Genomic DNA, 18,975 nt, shown 5'->3' on the forward strand with positions numbered 1-18,975 from the left:
ATATCATGTGCACAATTTGATGAGCTTTGACAAATGTAGGCATTTGTGAACCACCATCACAATCAAGATGTAGAACATGTCTATCACTCCCACACCGTTCTTCCTTCCTAATTTTAGTCAATCTCCTACTCCCACCTCTTAGACCCTGACAACCACTGATGTGGTTCCGTCACCCTAGTTTTATCTTTCAGAAAAAATTTCACAGAAATGAATCATACAGTTTGTAGCTTTTGAGTCTGGCTTCTTGCACTTGGCATAATGCATTTGAGATTTGTCCGTGTTTCAGCATATGTCAGTAGTTCATTCCTTTTTATTGCTGAGTAGTCTTCTGTTGTATGGATGTGCCACAATTTATCACTTCACCAGCTGAGGTCAGAAGTTCAAGACCAGCCTGGCCAACATGGTGAAACCCGTCTCTACTAACAATACAAAACATTAACTGGGCATGGTGGTGGGTGCCTGTAATCCCAGCTACTCAGGAGGTTCAGGCAGGAGAATCACTTGAACCTGGGAGGCAAGGGTTGCAGTGAGCCGAGATTGCACCATTGCACTCCAGCCTGGGCAACAAGAGTGAAACTTTATCAAGAAAGAAAGAAACAGAGAGAGAGAGAGAGTCATATTGTTTGTTTGTTTATTTATTTATTTATTGAGACAGGATCTTCCTCTGTTGCCCAGGCTGGATGGAAGTGGCACCATCACAGCTCACTACAGCCTTGACCTTTTGTGTTCAAGCAATCCTCCCATCTCTGCCTCCCAAGTAACTGGGACTACAGGTATGCACCACCATGCCCAGCTAATTAAAACAAATTTTTTTTTAGAGACAGGGTCTTACTATGTTGCCCAGGCTGGTCTCAAACTCCTGGGCTCACGGGATCCTCCCACCTCAGACTCCCAAAGTGCTGGGATTACAAGCATGAGCCACCTTGCCCAGCCATATTATTTTTTTAAAGTGTCTGTACTCCCACCAGCAAAGTATGAGAATTCCACTTACTCCACATCCTCATCAGTGTTTGATATTGTCAGTCTTTTAAATTTTAACCATTCCAATGTGTGTATACACAGTGGTGTTTCACTATGGCTTTAATTTGCATTTCTCTATTGAATAATCACGTTGAACATCTTTGTATGTGCTTATTTTTCATTTATATATCTTTTATAAAGTATGTATTCATTTTTTTTGCCCATTTTTTCTTATAGAGTTATAAGAGTTTTTTTGTTTTTGTTTTTGTTTTGTTTTGCTTTGTTTTTTGAGACGGAGTTTTGTTCTTGTTGCCCAGGCTGGAGTACAATGGTGCAATCTCAGCTCACTGCAACCTCTGCCTCCTGCATTCAAGCGATTCTTCTGCCTCAGCCTCCTGAGTAGCTGGGGTTACAGGCATGCATCACCACGCCCGGCTAATTTTCTATTGTTAGTAGAGACAGGGTTTCTCCATGTTGGTCGGGCTGGTCTCAAACTCCTGACCTCAGGTGATCTGCCTGCCTCGGCCTCCCAAAGTGCTGGGATTACAGGCGTGAGTCACCAAGCCCAGCAAGAGTTTTTGATGTATTGTGCACACAGATCTTTTACCAGATGTTTGTTTTGCAAATATTTTCTCCTGGTCTCTGGCTTTCCTTATTGATTCCTTAACTGTCTTTTCTCATTCATTTTGTTTCTGAACTGTGTCTTTTCAAGAGTAAAATTTTAAGTTGTGATGAAGTTCAATTCATCGATTTTTTTGTGTGCCCTATTTTAAAGAAATCTTTGCCAACGCAAGGCTACTAAGATTTTCTCCTATGTTTTCTACTGTTTGTTTTATAGTTTTATCTCTTATGTGTAGGTTTATGATCCAATTTATTTTAATTTTTTGTAGATACTATGAGGTAGAGATTGAGATTTTCTTTTGCCCATGCCTATTTGATTCTCCCAGCTCCATTGTGACATTGTTGGATGTCTAGTTTTTACTCCATTGAAATGCCTGGGCAGCTTTGTAAAAATCAATTTGTCATATACATATAAATTTTTTCTTGACTTTCTATTTTGTTCTGATACCATCACTGCCTTTTCTACTATAGCTTTATAACAAGTCTTGAAATCAGATAGTATAATCTATCTTTGTTCTTCCTTTTCTTTAAAGCTGAGATTTAAAGTATAGGAATTTAATTTGGTCCTATATCTGGAATGAAATGAAATTGGTCCAGATTCCACCTTGAATACTTGCTGGCTGGGAGATCTTAGCCAAGTCACGTGTTTTACCTGAGTCTCACAATACTTCATGGGCTTGTGAAGATTAAATGAATGATTGAAAGTTTAAAACATGGGCTGGGCATGGTGGCTCATGTCTGTAATCTCAGCACTTTGGGAGCCCGAGGTGGGTGGATCACTTGAGGTTAGGAGTTTGAGACCAGTCTGACCAACATGGTGAAATCCTGTCTCTACTAAAAATACAAAAATTAGCCAGGTGCATACTTGTTATCCCAGCTACTTGGGAGGCTGAGGCAGGAGAATTTCTTGAACCTAGGAGGCAGTGGTTACTGTGAGCTGAGATTGTGCCACTGCACTCCAGCCTGGGCGACCGAGCAAGACTCCGTCTCAATAAAAAAAATAAAAAGAGAGTTTTTAAAATGTACTTTTAAAATGGTAAAGAGAGAGGCACATATCCCCAGATATGTTGTTATGGTCCTGGGAGTGGTTATTCTATAGACAACCCAAATAATAGTGCCTCCTTTCTTGCAGTGTTACAAAAGTGTTAGCTGCCTATATTTACTGTACTTTCCCTACCGGGCCCTCCTGCAGAAGAATGAGAAATCCTTATCCCTTGACACTCTTGGCCATGTGACTTGCTTGGGCCAATCAGTTGTGAGTGGAAGTGACATGTCCTCTTCTAAGCAGAAGCTGTAAGAGTCATCATGTGTCCTTCACTTTTTCTTTTCTTCCTCTCTGTTAGATTGCCCCAAACCCCCATTTTTCTGGATGCTGTTCCTTGTTCACTTCCCTCTCCTTTATATTCATGGGTCCCTCAAGAGCAGCCATGTGCTTCCATGACCCTGCCACCCTGGTCTGAGATGGGCACCTGAGGGTTTGGGGGCAACGATCTGTCCCCCACAATTTTTAGACTGGAGTACAGCTAGTCAGGTCAATCTTTCTTCAGTGGTTGAAGCTATAAGCTGTACAGTTTGTGGCATTGCTTTCCGCCTTGTGAGTTATAATGGAAATCTCTCATGTGTGGCTGCCCAAATCTTGTAAATATTTCCACATTTCAATAGTGCCATGTTTCATGAATCTTGTCACCTCCAGGTAGGTTCTAAAAACCGTAAACCAACTAGCCAACCTACAATTCCCAGCTTCCATTGCAGCAAGAGAGTAGAATCATTGTCTAGGTTCTCCTAACCAGATAATCCTGTGTGGAATTTTGATTTGCAAATACGTGAGAAAGCAGTTTGGGTGAGGGGCTAGGGAATTGGTATCAGGTCCTTATTAGGTTAGTTCTTTTTTTTTTTTTTTTTTTTTTTTTTTTTTTGAGACGGAGTCTCGCTATGTCGCCCAGGGTGGAGTGCAGTGGCCGGATCTCAGCTCACTGCAAGCTCCGCCTCCCGGGTTTTTACGCCATTCTCCTGCCTCAGCCTCCCGAGTAGCCGGGACTACAGGCGCCCACCACCTCGCCCGGCTAGTTTTTTGTATTTTTTAGTAAAGACGGGGTTTCACCGTGTTAGCCAGGATGGTCTCGAACTCCTGACCTTGTGATCCGCCCGTCTCGGCCTCCCAAAGTGCTGGGATTACAGGCTTGAGCCACCGCGCCCGGCCTAGGTTAGTTCTTTAGCAGGGTTCTGGGAATTGTTCTAAGAAGACCACCCTAAAACCTGTTTCTCCACACTCTCAATGATTCTGTGAGCTAATCCAAGGTAGTTTTCAAAATACTTCACAAGTGGCACAGCCTGGGCCCTGCTGCACCTGACAGGGTGCTGTGACCAGGCAGAAGGGAAGTGGCTGTAAACAGCCAGTAGGACCGTGCAGGTGTACACAAGCTGATTGTCAGTCTGAGGGCAAATAATGTCCTTTCAAAAATCCTTTTCTTCTTAAGCCATGTAGATTTTATTGCCTACAGCCCAGAACCAGTTCTTAATGAAAGAGAAATGTAAGTTCAGTTCTCAGAAAGTGGTAGGGAAAAGGTGCAGAGTCCATCCCAAGGGGCCAAAGCCCTGATTTCTGTCATTCCCAAGGCTCAGCTGCATCTCTGTTTGTCCATAGCTTGACTTTTTTTCTTTTTTAAAGACAGAGTCTGACTTTGTCACCCAGGCTGGAGTGCAATGGCACTATCTTGGCTTAATGCAACCTCCCAGGCTTAAGTCATCCTCCCAATCTCAGCCTCCTGAGTAGCTAGGATTACAGGTACATGCCACCACTCCCAGCTAATTTTTGTATTTTTTTGCAGAGATGGGGTTTTTCCATGTTGCCCAGGCTGGTCTTGAACTCTTGGGCTCAAAACAATTTGTCCGCCTCAGCCTCCCAAAATGCTGAGATTACAGACATGAGCCACCATGCCCATTCCCACCTTTCTTTCTTTAAAAAGATGGAACATTAATAAATTAGATAAGAAAAATGAGAGTAGGGGCTGAGAAACTTCGGTTAAACAATGATTTATTTAATAAAGGAGCAGCACACATCAGAGAAGCTCTTCAATTCTGCTTAGAGGCGGACCCTGAAGGAGGGATTTGACTGCAAGTAAATTATTTAGGAAATGATTCTAGGAAACAACTGTAAGAGAGGGAGGAAGTGAGATGGAAAGGGAAGGCAGCCAATGAAATATGCTTTATCAAGCAGGTTACCAAAATGTGGAAGTGGAGCTTAATCTCACTTGGGAACTTTGGAGGGTTGTAGAAAACACACCCACATATACTACCCAAGAGGTGAGGGAGCTGGGATATTTATACAGCAGCCCGGTCAGTCACTGGTTGAGGGCAGCTGGATGGTGGTGTGTTGGGTCATTATCTGGCAGAGTGGGTCCAGTAGGCAGAGAAAGCCCTTAGGCGAAGAGAGACAGGTTGGCAGTTGGAAGCTGGGCAGCTGCCCTGAGATGGTAACAGAGAGGGGAAATGGGTGTGGCATGGACAGCTTCTGCAAGATCTTGCTTAGAATTTTCCCTGAATGCACATCTGTGTGAGGCACCACTTCCATAATAAAAATGTCACATGGTAGTGACATGTTTGTGCTAAGGTAGATTCAAATTTATTTCGGGTTTAAGATCAATGGGAACATTAAAAAAAATGAATTGCTCATATAATTATTGCTTGACAGTCCGTCTCTTCTGTTTGACTGTAAGCTTTCTGAGGGCAGAGCCTGTGTCTTTATTTGCTCACTGTTTTGTCCCTGGGCTTTAGCATGGTGCCTGACACATAGCAGAAATTCAATAATTTTTTATTAAATGAATTTGGCATAATTAGACAATATGGGGTATTGCTAGATATTAAAATTCAAAAAAAATCTGAATGTGTACAACATAAAAAACAAAAACCCCAATGATTTATCTTTATAGCTCCAAAATGTCATTATTAGCTTAAGAATATATTATTGTGTCACAAGCAAGTTGATTTGCTTGTAAAATTATTAATTGGTACATTTAGAGGGCTACAGACCTTGTAAAACATTGGAGGAGGTTTTTTTTTTTTTTTTTTTTTTTCCTTCTTAACTCAAAAAAGTCTAAGGAGGGAGAAAGAAAAAGCTGATTTTTCAGCTGTTTGTTTTCTTTTTCCTCCCAACACTCTGAGGTTTCTACGTGCTGTTAAAACAGGGCCAAGAGTCCCTGGCTTGGATTCTGTCTTTCCTTGGGGGGCAGAAGTTTCCCTCTCAGGCCTCCGGGGTCTTTCCAGTCTGCAGTCTTCAAATACAGGCTGACCAACCCAGAGATGAAATTTTTTGTTGACTAACTCCACATATGTTCTTTCGTGGAGGGATATTTTTGAAAGAAAGGCTGCACAGTTTCCATTTGCAAGAGAGGAGTATATTTTCAGAAGCTTCTATGGGAGGGAGACTGACCTTTGCACTAACACAGAGAGTCTTCAATCTGGGATTTTATGGGGAACCTCATCTATTTTCTTTTTTCTCCTTTCCTGCTGGAGCTAGTTTCCTCTGTTCTCTGGTTAAACATTTTTATTGGATGGATTTTACAATGGGGAGGAACACATACTTTTTTGTTGAAAGACCATCTCCAGCTAATGGAATCTAATCGGGCCAAGGGAATAAAATTTGGGAATTCAATTTCCTCAAACTGAGTCGACACTTTACTACTCCTGTTTCATGCGCTTTGAAATGTGGCGTGTTCGTGTTTGAAGCCACAGAGAGAGTTGAGCTCATTCTTAAGTGAGGTGTTCTAGGCAAGAAAAAGCTGGAACTAATATTAAAATCGTCAACTGTAAATGCCCCTTCTACCCCAACAAAAGACAACAGTATGTGAACTAAACCCCTCCCTTCTATGGATGCTGCAGAGAAACCCCCTGTTGTCCTTTGGGAACAATGGTTGGAATGAGTATGTAATGAGTGGGGGTGAGGAGAAGGGTTTGAAATTAAAAAAAAAAAATGTTTCATGTGGTAGATCAGAAGCTGACCAATAAAATATTGCAACATTTATACCAAGGAACCCTATGGTTATGGTTGCAACTATACATAATTATATCTTATTTTCATTTCATTTATTTTTAAAGAGCTTAGAGTTTTCTCTTTCAGCTAAAAACAGTATAGGGCGTTTCACTGATGATTGGGAGAGGGAGGGTGGAAGTGTGGTAATAGAGTCACCTTGTTAGTGTGCACTTGGGATATATGCTTTGGTCCATGACAGCTGAGCATAGAACAACCCTCATTCAGGAACAAATATTGTCTAAAGATTTTGTCTAAGCAACCCAATGCTGTGTACCCCCTGGTTATTTACAGAGAAACACAATAATTTCTAGAAAACTGAATGTGTAAACAAAAATTAAAATCCAGCCCCAAGAAAGGAAGAGCATCTTCTCTAGTCTGTCTTATGTAGGCCCTCCCCAGTGGAACTTCAAATTCCTTTCCCAATACTATTTACCACTCTCCCCACTCAGAAAACCTTTTCTCAAGCAAACTTGCCCACACCTCCACTCACGTATTCATGGAGAAATACTCCTAGTCTTGAGCGTTAGAATGCTATTGTGTGAATGTTGCATTTTGATTTATTAATAGGACATTTGAATCCATCTTTACTCTCAGTAATTCAGCATATTTCTAATTTTATACGCCAGTTTATAATTGTTCTCATTAAAGAGCTGTGGAACAGCCTGACTTTAAAAGGAAAGTAATGGAAATAGAGAAAGGAGAAATAAGGGTAACTGGGCAGAGACAATATCCGTTCTTTCATTTTCATATAGAAATAGAATTTTCAGCTGAGCATTGGGCTGCCCAGCTAAGATGACAGGAAGGCCAATCTGCCTTGCAGCTAGGACCAAGTTTTGGCCAATGGGATGAGCAGAAGTGAGGTGTGCGGCTTCTAGGTCATACCTTTAAGGGAGGACACTTCTGCTGAACTTCCCCTATCACCTACTGCCAATGACAGAGATGTGGACATCATCATGAGACATCCTAGACCATGCAGATAAGGACTATGCCCGTGGATGGCAGATCAACAACATAGAAAGCACCTGAGTCTCAATCCTGGGCACCACTGTGTCAGCCCTAGATATACCCAGACTATTACATAAAAGGGAAATTACATTCTCCCTTGTCTAAACTACAGTTGTTTTAGATCTCTTTTGGAGGAGCCAAGCCTGTGTCTGACACTGAAGAATTTTATTACATTCTTCAGCCCTGGAGAATTTCATTAAAGAGACCTCCTTGCAAAGTTGGTAAACTCCAGACATTTTGCTTTGCTTATCTAGGCAGGTCAAGTCCAAAGTGCATTTTTCCAAATGCTTCTTCTCCTCTTTCTGCCTAGGAGTACTCTTTTCAGTGTGCTTGGGTTGGGGGTGCTGAACTGAACCCTGAACTTAGGAAGTTAAGCTATCTCTGTGGGAGTCACAGGTGCTGGATGACAGCAGGATAAGCAAGCTACTAGAAAGAGAGACACAAAGGCCGGGCGCGGTGGCTCAAGCCTGTAATCCCAGCACTTTGGGAGGCCGAGGCGGGTGGATCACGAGGTCAGGAGATCGAGACTATCCTGGCTAACATGGTGAAACCCCGTCTCTACTAAAAATACAAAAAACTAGCCGGGCGTGGTGGCGGGCGCCTGTAGTCTCAGCTACTTGGGAGGCTGAGGCGGGAGAATGGCGTGAACCCGGGAGGCGGAGCTTGCAGTGAGCCGAGATCATGCCACTGCACTCCAGCCTGGGTGACACAGCGAGACTCCATCTCAAAAAAAAAAAAAAAAAGAAAGAGAGACACAAGAGAGTTCCTAAGCCGAAAGGACTTGAGTGTAGCCTTCAAGGAAACAGATGCATCTGAAGACAGAGTGGCCCTTGAAGCAAGACTGGTCGGCTGCAAAACAAGAGAAACGGTGATGGTGTCATCCTTGCTTTGCAGGAGGAGTACTCTCACTGAGCTCTCTTAGAGTATTTCTGGCCTCAGTAGCACTACAGGAATGGAAAGGAAAGGGTTTGTCAAGACAGCTCTGTGTGAGCAAGCTGCAGCAGGCTCTTCTCAGGCTGAGGCCATTAAACTTTGATTCACTGAATCACCTTTGCTCTGATGTCTCATTCACCAAGCCCTCTTCTGCTGCAATTTGGTTTCACACATGGATCTCCTACAATGAAAGTGCTGATCATAGAGACTTTGAGCCTTTCTGGTCTTTGTGATGTGGATGGCTCATGGCAAATAAATAAAGTAGCTGCAGGTCAGGATTTGGCTTCCCAAGTTGCTGGCATGAAGAGTGAACAATGCAGATCTTACTGCAGGTGATTTGGGCCCAGGTGGAGTTACGTTTCTCTTTGTACCATAATGTATTTGCATTCTGGTGTCTGCCTAAGGCTTAGGTCCTTTTCTGTAGAATGAGACCATTTTTCAGCCCTGATAAACCCCTCAGGGAGCCTCTGGGACCACTTAATACATTAAAAATCCACCATGGGATCTTGCCCTTGTCTACCAGTTTTCCCTTGGACCAATGCCTGGCAGTTTTTTATGTTTGATGAGTGAGACACTAGATGGACAAGTTCACCCCGTGCCTATTCCCTGAGTTACATTCAGCTCTAGGACACTTGCCCGTACCCCGTGCCTTTTTCTTCCACTGAAAAGAGCATACGAGAATGTAAGGAGGCTTTCTATCCAGGGGAGAAAGCCTGGGATCCTCTCTAGGCGGTAACGAGAAAGGTTAACTTTTGCAAAGCAACATATTCCTTCTGCCATGCTTAACCTTGATGGGGTCACATTCTAGTGTGGGGAGGCTGCAGTTGTAAAGTGGGGGACTCCCTTCTACCCTGGTTTGCTCTCTGTCTCTGCTGAGAGCCAGGGATATTGCTAGATTTGGCAAAGAATAACGTTCTGGCTCTTTATGAGCGTATGCTAAAGTATTCAGTCTTTTTTCTATATGGGTTCATTTTACTTTGAGACAAAAATCTTAGCATTTGCCCTTGATTTTTTACCCTAATTTGCAATTTTAATATTATTTGTGATTAATTTTTTAAAAAGCTTTTCATTTTCTAGTCTAAATTAAATATAGTCTTTTATTTTGGAGAATAGAAAGCTATGTATTTTCAGCTTGAAACATATTAGAATGATGAGTTGGGAAGTAGTTTTGTTTAATGGAAAGAGCACGTGTTCTAGTGTCAGATTTTCAGCGGTGTTTGCAATATAGCACATTATCTTTCTGAGCCTTGATTTCTTCATCTTTTAGTTGAAAGGGGAATTTTGCACAGTTGTTGGGATAATTAGATACTGTTTGTAAAGCACCAGCCAGGGCCTGGGACGGAGGACAGTAACAGAGGATACTCTTTATCTTTTATCTTTCTGTACAGTGGGTGTGCCCCAGAGCAATGCGAGGATCAACTATAGATGCCCGGGATGTCCTAAATTGTCAGGGACACCCATTTGAAGGTGACTCCATAGGCTTTCTAGGCTGAGTTTGGGAGTTTCTGGTAGTGGTGGCAGAAATGGGGTTGGAGGAACAATGTGTGTGTGTGTGTGTGTGTGTGTGTGTGTTTGCATGTGTGTGTGTGTATCAGAGAGAGAGAGAGAAACTGCCTAATTTTAGGGATTTCAAGAGAAGGAGCTGTTTTAGCTTGATCTTATACAACATCCCTGTGATATTAGAAACTTGGGGCCGGGCATGGTGGCTCATACCTGTAATCCCAGCACGTTGGGAGGCTGAGGCGGGTGGATCACCTGAGGTCGGGAGTTCGAGACCAGCCTGACCAACATGGAGAAACTGCGTCTCTACTAAAAATACAAAATTAGCCGGGTGTGGTGGCGCATGCCTGTAATCCCAGTTACTTGGGAGGCTGAGGCAGGAGAATCGCTTGAACCGGGGAGGAGGAGGATGTGGTGAGCCAAGATGACGCCATTGTACTCCAGCCTGGGCAACGAGAGCAAAACTCCATCTCAAACACCCCCCCAAAAAAAACAAAAAAACAAACAAAAACAAACAAAAGACACTTGGGTTCTGTGTCCATTTTCTGTAGCTGAAGAAACGAAAAAAGAAACTTGGGTTCTGTGAAGATAAATCAGCCCAGCACTGGCTGCTGTTAACAGGAAGGGAGTGGGATCAACTGGCCAGTCACAGGTGAATGGGGAGAGGCAGGAGAATGACCACCTATGCCAACAATGGGAGAGGGTCTGGAAGGTCCCCATGCCCCTCCATGTTCCTAAATGTTTCTTCTCCTGTGTACTACTCTGAAATACCTGAAACACCACAAGTTATTTTTTTTTTCCTCTCTCTGGAATCCTTGTTTCTTTCTTTTTGTGCTCCCTGTAACTACACACCCAGGTAGCTCCTTTTGAAACCGTGCCGTGTCTGGGACTAGTTTGGAGAAATCTGGACAACTGCGTATGACCTTATTTAAGTCACTTTGTCTTTCTGAGCCTCTTAAAATTAGGCACTTATTTAACCTCTGCCAGAACCAACCAGATCCACAATTCTAAATTAAAAGATTGTTACCCACAGAGCTGGCTTCTGGAGTGGACATCTTCAGCTATCCTAGGGAACTGTGGGTGGGTAAGGGTTGCATGGGATGCTGAAGACAAACTTGAGTCACTTCTCAGGCAGGCTGCAGCCTCACTGTGGGTGCCTTTAAGGCAGCAGTCCCCAACCTTTTTGGCATCAGGGACTGGTTTTGTGGAAGACAATTTTTCTGTAGATGGGAAAATGGGGATGGTTTCAGGATGAAACTGTTCCACCTCAGATCATCAGGCATTAGATTCTCATAAGGACCATGCAACCTAGATCCCTTGCATGCACAGTTCACAATAGTGTTCTTGCTCCTCAGAGAATGTAATACCACCGCTGATGTGACAGGAGGTGGAGCTCAGGCAGTAATGCTCGCTTGCCCGCTGCTCACCTCCTGCTGTGTGGTCCAGTTTCTAACAGGCCATGAACCAGTACAGGTCTCTGGCCCATGGGTTGGGCATCCTTGCTTTAAGGGAAAGGTACAAAGGGAGTTTCCCACAGTTTGAGAAGGTGTCCTGTCAATTTTAGACTCAAGTTGGTTAAAGCAAAGCCATCATCCTTGGGATTGTCCTATGAGTCCTGACAAATTGTAGGACACAAGGAGATGACAGAAGTGATAAAGACAATTTTTGTCTCTCCACTAGTTTTAGGCATTGTGGGAAACGGAGCCAGGAGTTTGATTTTGAGGCCCAGGCCTACCACTGATTAGCTCAGTGGACCTGACATCTCTGGGCTTTACTTTCTTCCTCTGTTAAGTGGGGGAAAATCGTACTTGACTTGTTGTAGTTGAGGGGAGATCATGTGCTATGGACTGAGTTGTGTCCTGCCACACCCCAAATTCCTACGTTAAAACCTAACCCCTAGTGTGCTGGTGTTTGGAGATGGGATAGAGTTAGGGATATATCTTTTGGGATATAATTAGGTTTAGATGAAGTCATGAAGGTGGGACACTCATGATGGGATTAGTGCCCTCACCAGAAGAGGCATCATAGAACATGCTCTTGCTTTCTTTCTATCTCTTTGTCTGTGTGTGTGTGTGTGTGTGTGTGTGTGTGTGTGTTTTATGTGAGGCTGTAATGGGAAGGCGGCCATCTGCAAGCCAGGAAAAGAGCCCTCCCCAGGAATAGAACCTACCAGCCCCTTGATCTTGGACTTTCCCCTAGACTCCAGAGCTATGAAATCAATGTCTGCTGTTTAAGCCACCCAGTCCATGGCATTTGTTATGGCACCCCGAGCAGACCAAGACATTGTGTTCCCTCCCTCCCTCACTCATTGGTCTCATATCTTTTGAGCACTGCTTATTGTGTTCTGAGCATTGTTCTCAGAAGTGAGGATACAATGATGAACAAAATAGACCAGGCTCTCACATCCCTACAGTTCAGTGGGGGAAGAAAGACAGAAAACTAAAGAAATGAGATAATTTTAGATTGTGATAATAGCCTTGAAGATACTGTGGACATAATAGTAGGTGAAAATAGTTTGCAATCAGTGAATATTTGCGGCGCTCCCACCCACAGCTGCTTCTGATCACTGTCCGTGCTACGTTGCCAGCTTTGGAAATGTCTTCTTCACCTTTGTCCTGAATCACAGGAACAGTGTAGGGCGTGCCACAGAGATGGCACTTCTTGTTTTCTGGGACAACTCTATCCTTTTGTGGCCCCATCGCTGAAATCCCTCCCCTACTCTTGTCCCCTGTCAGGCAGCACATCGCTCCAACACTCTTGGAGTTGGGATGCAGAACCTGTATTTTGGGTTCTTCTTAGAGGTGATGGGCTGTTGTCATAGCAACTGCTTCCTAGCCTTAACCGTCAGCCTCAGTGGAGGTTTCTCCTCAGCTTTTCAGACGTAAGCAATGCTTTCTCCTCAAATGCCAGAGCTTATCTAACTCCCCTGCCTCTAGCCTGCAAGCTGGAGAGACTCTTGACTTTCAAGGAAGTCTGGCTTTTACAGGTTTCAAGCCTTTATAAGAAAACAAAAGCAAGAGCAAGTCCAAAAGGGGTCTCCCTGCCTGGATGACAGAGGTGCTGGCTGAGGCCTAGGTAAGAAGCTCTTCTTCACCTCTTGCCCCTCACTGATCTTTCCAGACCCCTGGGGAGGCTTATGCAGGGGGCTCTGGAGGCAATTTCCCCATCCATTTTGGGTCGTGTTAGTTTTCAGATTTCTCTGCTGTTTGGATCCTGATGTTAGATTCAAAGGCCAGATTTATAAGGTCAGGAGAATCAAAGATGGCCAGTGACTCACACACTTTCATGTTTCTCAGCCCTGTCCTGTTGGCAGTTTCTGGAACCACTTGTAACCACTTTCCTGGAGCCAGTGCAGGTAAAGGAAAGGAGTTTAGCAAACAGGGAAGGGGTGGGCGGCCTGCCTGAACTTGAACCCGAGCCTGGGCCTGTGATGTGGTCAGGCTAGTGCGCCCCACCAGCCCTGGGCAGACGCCGGGCCAGGGCACACACCACTTGGTGCCCGCTGGCGCCTGGGAGAGCTCCTGGGTCCCCTGCAGGGTGGGGCTGGCTGGGTCATCTGCTCCCAGTGCTGCTGTGATGTGGGAGCAGCCAGGGAGAGAAACGGCAGGGCGTGTTGGGAGGCTCCTGTAAACGTGCACTTGGCTGTGTGCCTTCAGTGCTGGCAGGCATGGGCTTCTGTTCTGGCTTTTCAGAGATCTTTAGGAGAAGAGAGTTATGTTCGCTTCTGTAACCCTCCCTCTCGAATCTTCAAACTATGGGTCATGACCCAGAGTGGGGCAAAAACTGATTCAGTGGATTACACACAACATGGAAAAACAAGGAGAAAGAGAAGATGTTAATGTTAATTTTTTAGGCACAGTAATGGCAGCGTGGCTGTGTAAGAGAATGTCATTGTTCTCAGGAGATACACGATGAACTATTTTGGTGTTGAATGTCATGAAGTTTGTAATTACTTTCAAACAGTTCAACCAAAAATGTCTCTGTGTGTGTGTGTGCATGTGCGTGTGTGCATGTGTGTATGTGTGCCTGTATTGAGAGGAAGGTAGAGTAATATGGTACACTGTTGACTATTGGTAGGCCTAGGTCAATGGTTCTCAGGTTCTCAATGGACTGCGGGTGATTTGAACCCTCAGAAAACAATGGCAATGTCTCAGGACATTTTTGGTTGTAATATCTGGGTGTGTGTATGGGGTACTAATGGCATCTAGTGGGTAAAGGCCAAGCATAGCCCTAAATATCCTACAATGCACAGATGGCCCCCCACAGCAGAGTTATCCAGCCCAGAGTGTCAATAGTGCTGATGTTGAGAAACTCTGCTCTAGGTGAAAAACGTTTTTGTATCATTCTTTCAACATTTCTGTAAGTTTGAAAAATGTCGAAAGTAAATAAATAAATGAAACACATAGACTAATAAAGAAGTCCCAGGCCAGGCGCCATGGCTCACACCTGTAATCCCAGCACTTTGGGAGGCCGAGGCAGCTGGCTCACTTGAAGTCAGGAGTTCGAGACCATCCTGGCCAACATAGTGAAACCCTGCCTCTACTAAAAATACAAAAATTAGCTGGGTGTTGTGGTGGGCACCTGTAATCCCAGGTACTCGGGAGGCTGAGGCAGGAGAATCGCTTGAACCCTGGAGGCAGAGGTTGTAGTGAGCCGAGATTGCACCACTGCACTCCAGCCTGGGTGACAGAGTGAGACTCCGTCTGGGGAAAAAAAAAAAAAAAAAAAAACCGTCTCGGTACATCACGTGTTGCCACAGTAAAGATAATTATTTGGTAGCACTTATTTTGTTTCAGTCATTTATCTATGGGTGTGTGAACTGGGCTGCAATATGTAAGCATTTCTTACAGGTGTTGTGCTCTAGATGTTTAAAAAGCACTGCATCAAATCAAAACCACAATGAGATACCATCTCACACCAGTTAGAATGGCAATCATTAAAAAGTCAGGAAACAACAGGTGCTGGAGAGGATGTGGAGAAATAGGAACACTTTTACACTGTTGGTGGGATTGTAAACTAGTTCAACCATTATGGAAAACAGTATGGCGATTCCTCAAGGATCTAGAACTAGAAGTACCATATGACCCAGCCATCCCATTACTGGGTATATACCCAAAGGATTATAAATCATGCTGCTATAAAGACACATGCACACGTATGTTTATTGCAGCACTATTCACAATAGCAAAGACTTGGAATCAACCCAAATGTCCATCAGTGACAGACTGGATTAAGAAAATGTGGCACATACACACCATGGAATACTATGCAGCCATAAAAAAGGATGAGTTTGTGTCCTTTGTAGGGACATGGATGCAGCTGGAAACCATCATTCTCAGCAAACTATCGCAAGAACAGAAAACCAAACACCGCATGTTCTCACTCATAGGTGGGAACTGAACAATGAGATCACTTGGACTCGGGAAGGGGAACATCACACACCGGGGCCTATCATGGGGAGGGGGGAGGAGGGAGGGATTGCACTGGGAGTTATACCTGATATAAATGACGAGTTGATGGGTGCTGATGAGTTGATGGGTGCAGCACACCAACATGGCACAAGTATACATATGTAACAAATCTGCACATTATGCACATGTACCCTAGAACTTAAAGTATAATAATAATAATAATAATAATAATAATAATGAAAAGAAAAGCACTGCATCATCCATATCCTTTTAGTTGTACCTGCTGTTGGAGAGATAGAGAAGCTTGTCAAACTCTACTCACTTTCAAGTCATCCATAGTGATAATATAATTTTGTATTTATGATGTTCCATGCACTGTGCTAAGCAGTTTTCATGCATTATCTTATTTAACCTTCACAAGAACTCTTGCAAAGTGGGTATTACTCCTATCCTCATTTTACAGACACACTGAGGCTTAGGTTAAATGGATGGCCCAAGGGCACACAGCTAGTAATGGAAGAACAGAGGCTTGGGTCTCTTAGACTACAAAATCCAAGCTTTTAATTATTATGCTATCTGCTTCTAACCCTCTCAAAGACTCCAAACTTAATATTGCTTGCTGTGGAAGTGAGAGGAGCTTCAGTTTTCCGAAGGATGGAATGTGTGGATGAGCAAGTAGCCATGCCCTCTCCCTCTTCCATTCCCTCCTCTGGAGTCAGTGTGTGTGAGCACGAGTGCTGTTTTGGTCTTCGAAGAACAACGGTGCTCATCATGAAGCGGTGAAAATATGACCACAAAATAATCTTTAGGGCCGAATGGCAAAAAGCCTACAAGTGATCGTGAAAGTATTTGACTCAAATTCCAACTTGACTGTGTCATACCTACATACAGATTTCCCCAAAGCTCAGAGTGCTGCGTTTCAGGGTCAGAAATGAGGGGGTCATCCCCCTCCTTCCACCTGAGCAATTTTTAGAGTGTAAACAAAGCTTCAACGAGTTGACCAGGATCCTTGACAGTGGCCCCAATTCCATGTGGTCATTATATAGATGCCAGGAGGCCCCCAAAGTAAGTGCGGGCTCTCAAGAGATGACCAAGTCCAGTCTCAGAAGGGAGAGCACTGACTTCCAGTTAGGATGCTCTTTTGGCTAAAGGCCACACCGGGTTTCTAACCCGTGTTAGAAAATTTCACTTACCTTTAACTGTCAAGCTCTCACTTCCCACATTGAATTGGTCACTCATCCTGGCAGTTCTAATGGGCTGTGCTTTCTTTCCACATTGACTTTGGAAAGGTCTTCACATTGACTTCCATCTCCATCACACTTCCCTAGAGTCCAGGTGCTAGACCATTCTCTATTCATTGTCCATACAGAAGCCCTGAGTCAGGCATCAACAAACGAGAAATGAAAATCATGAATGGCCACCTAGTAACACGTGAAATACAAAACTCAATACAAACATTTCATTGCCACAAATGAACTAGGGAGACTTTAAACTTGATCATCCACTTTGCTGATACGGAGTTTCTGGAGTGGTTTCCCTGGTAGGATTTTCCTTGGAGAGACGCCGGAAGTTCAGCTCCTGGTTGCTGCTTGTGAGGCTGTTCACGGCTTGTAAGTGAAGGCTACCTGCTCTGTTTGTGGACCTGTTCAGACAGTAGGAGCTGGCAACATCCTTTCCTATTGTTTAGCACGTTTTATAAATCAAGTTAAATAAAGCCCCCCGGAGAAGATTTATTGCCCATAGATCACTTCAAATAGAGAGCTCTGATCTTAGTTAACTTATTTGTTTAAAAAGTTTTTATCTTCAGATGTTTGGGCGGGCAAGTGATTTGGTTTCTGTGGTGAGTGTAGGGCCTTCCCACCTTAGCTCTTAGTTTGGTAGGTAGCTCACAGTAAGGGGTTGTGCAGGCTGCACAGAGGAACTCTGCCATTTTAATGCTGGAGTGAGATGTCGCATCTCCACTTGGCTGTAAGAACAGTCCATTGGTTGGCTGTGTGAACCCTCAGGAGAGGGAATAACTCCTTCATCTTCTGGAAGGAAGACCTGGGACCAGCCTGGTGATAACCCGTTCTTTGTCACTGTTCTTATTGCTGCCCGGTCCTCCAGGCTTTTAGGCTCTGGTGTGCAACTCCTGCTGTGGTTGAGATGAGATAAAAGGAATCTTGTGAGAGCCGGAAGTTCTGTCTTCAGCACCAGCTGGGGGGCCCTCTGGCAAGATAGGGGTTCTATTGATCCATGCAACTGCTGCCAACCAGAATTTTAGGGTTTTGCCGCAATAGGTATGTAGTTTTTATTCACGCCAGCCTCTCCTGTAGCTATCTTGGGAGGTTAGTAATGATTTGCTTCTATTTTATTAGTTTTACAACTTCCCACTTTCACTCTTAAATCACCTGTAGCTGCAGTACACAAGGGATCTTCATACATAGATGGTTTCCACAGAACTATTGAAACAAAGGTTGAGTCATCACATGATTTCGTTAGTGGATGGGAGAAAACCTCGTAGTGGTACTCTTTCCCCTTTCTTTTATTGTGGTAAAATATAGATGACATAAAATGTACCTTTTTTTTTTTTTTTTTTTTTTGAGACGGAGTCTCGCTCTGTCGCCCAGGCTGGAGTGCAGTGGCGCGATCTCGGCTCACTGCAAGCTCTGCCTCCCGGGTTCACGCCATTCTCCTGCCTCAGCCTCCTGAGTAGCTGGGACTACAGGCGCCTGCCACCGCGCCCGGCTAATTTTTTGTATTTTTAGTAGAGACGGGGTTTCACCGTGTTAGCTAGGATGGTCTTGATCTCCTGACCTCAGGATCTGCCTGCCTTGCCCTCCCAAAGTGCTGGGATTACAGGTGTGAACCACTGCACCTGGCCGATTTTTACCATTTTTAAAGCATATACTTCAGGCCAGGTGCAGTGGCTCACATGTGTAATCCCAGCCTTTTGAGAGGTCGAAGCCTGCTGATGGCTTGAGCCCAGGTGTTTGAGACCAGCCTGGGCAACATGGTGAAACCCCATCTCTACCAAAAACAAAACAAAACAAAATAAAAGAACAAAAATGAGTCTGGCGCAGTGGTGTGCACCTGTAGTCTCAGCTATTCAGGAGCTGAGGTCAGAGGATTGATTGAGCCTGGGAGGTCAAGGCTGCAATGAGCCATGACTGTGTCGCTGCACTCCAGCCTGGGTGACAGAGTAAGACCCTGTTTCAATCAATCAATCAATCAATCAATCAATCTATAGTTCAATGATATTAAATGCATTCACATTGTTGTGCAACCATTACCACCATTCATATCTAGAACTTTTCTAATCTTGTCAAATGTTTTCCCCACTTAAAAAAAAAATTGAGCTATCATTTCACATATCATAAAACACACCCTTTTTCCAGTGTACAATTCAGTGGCTTTTAGGTTAATTCACAAGGTTGTGCAACCATCACCACTATCTACTTGCAGAAGATCTTTTATCACTTTTGAACTCTGATTTTCCACACAGTATCATCCTCTTTGCCGTCAGATGCATTGGTG

The sequence above is a fragment of the Macaca nemestrina genome, chromosome 13, assembly GCF_043159975.1.
Source record: "Macaca nemestrina isolate mMacNem1 chromosome 13, mMacNem.hap1, whole genome shotgun sequence".
NCBI lineage: Eukaryota > Metazoa > Chordata > Mammalia > Primates > Cercopithecidae > Macaca > Macaca nemestrina.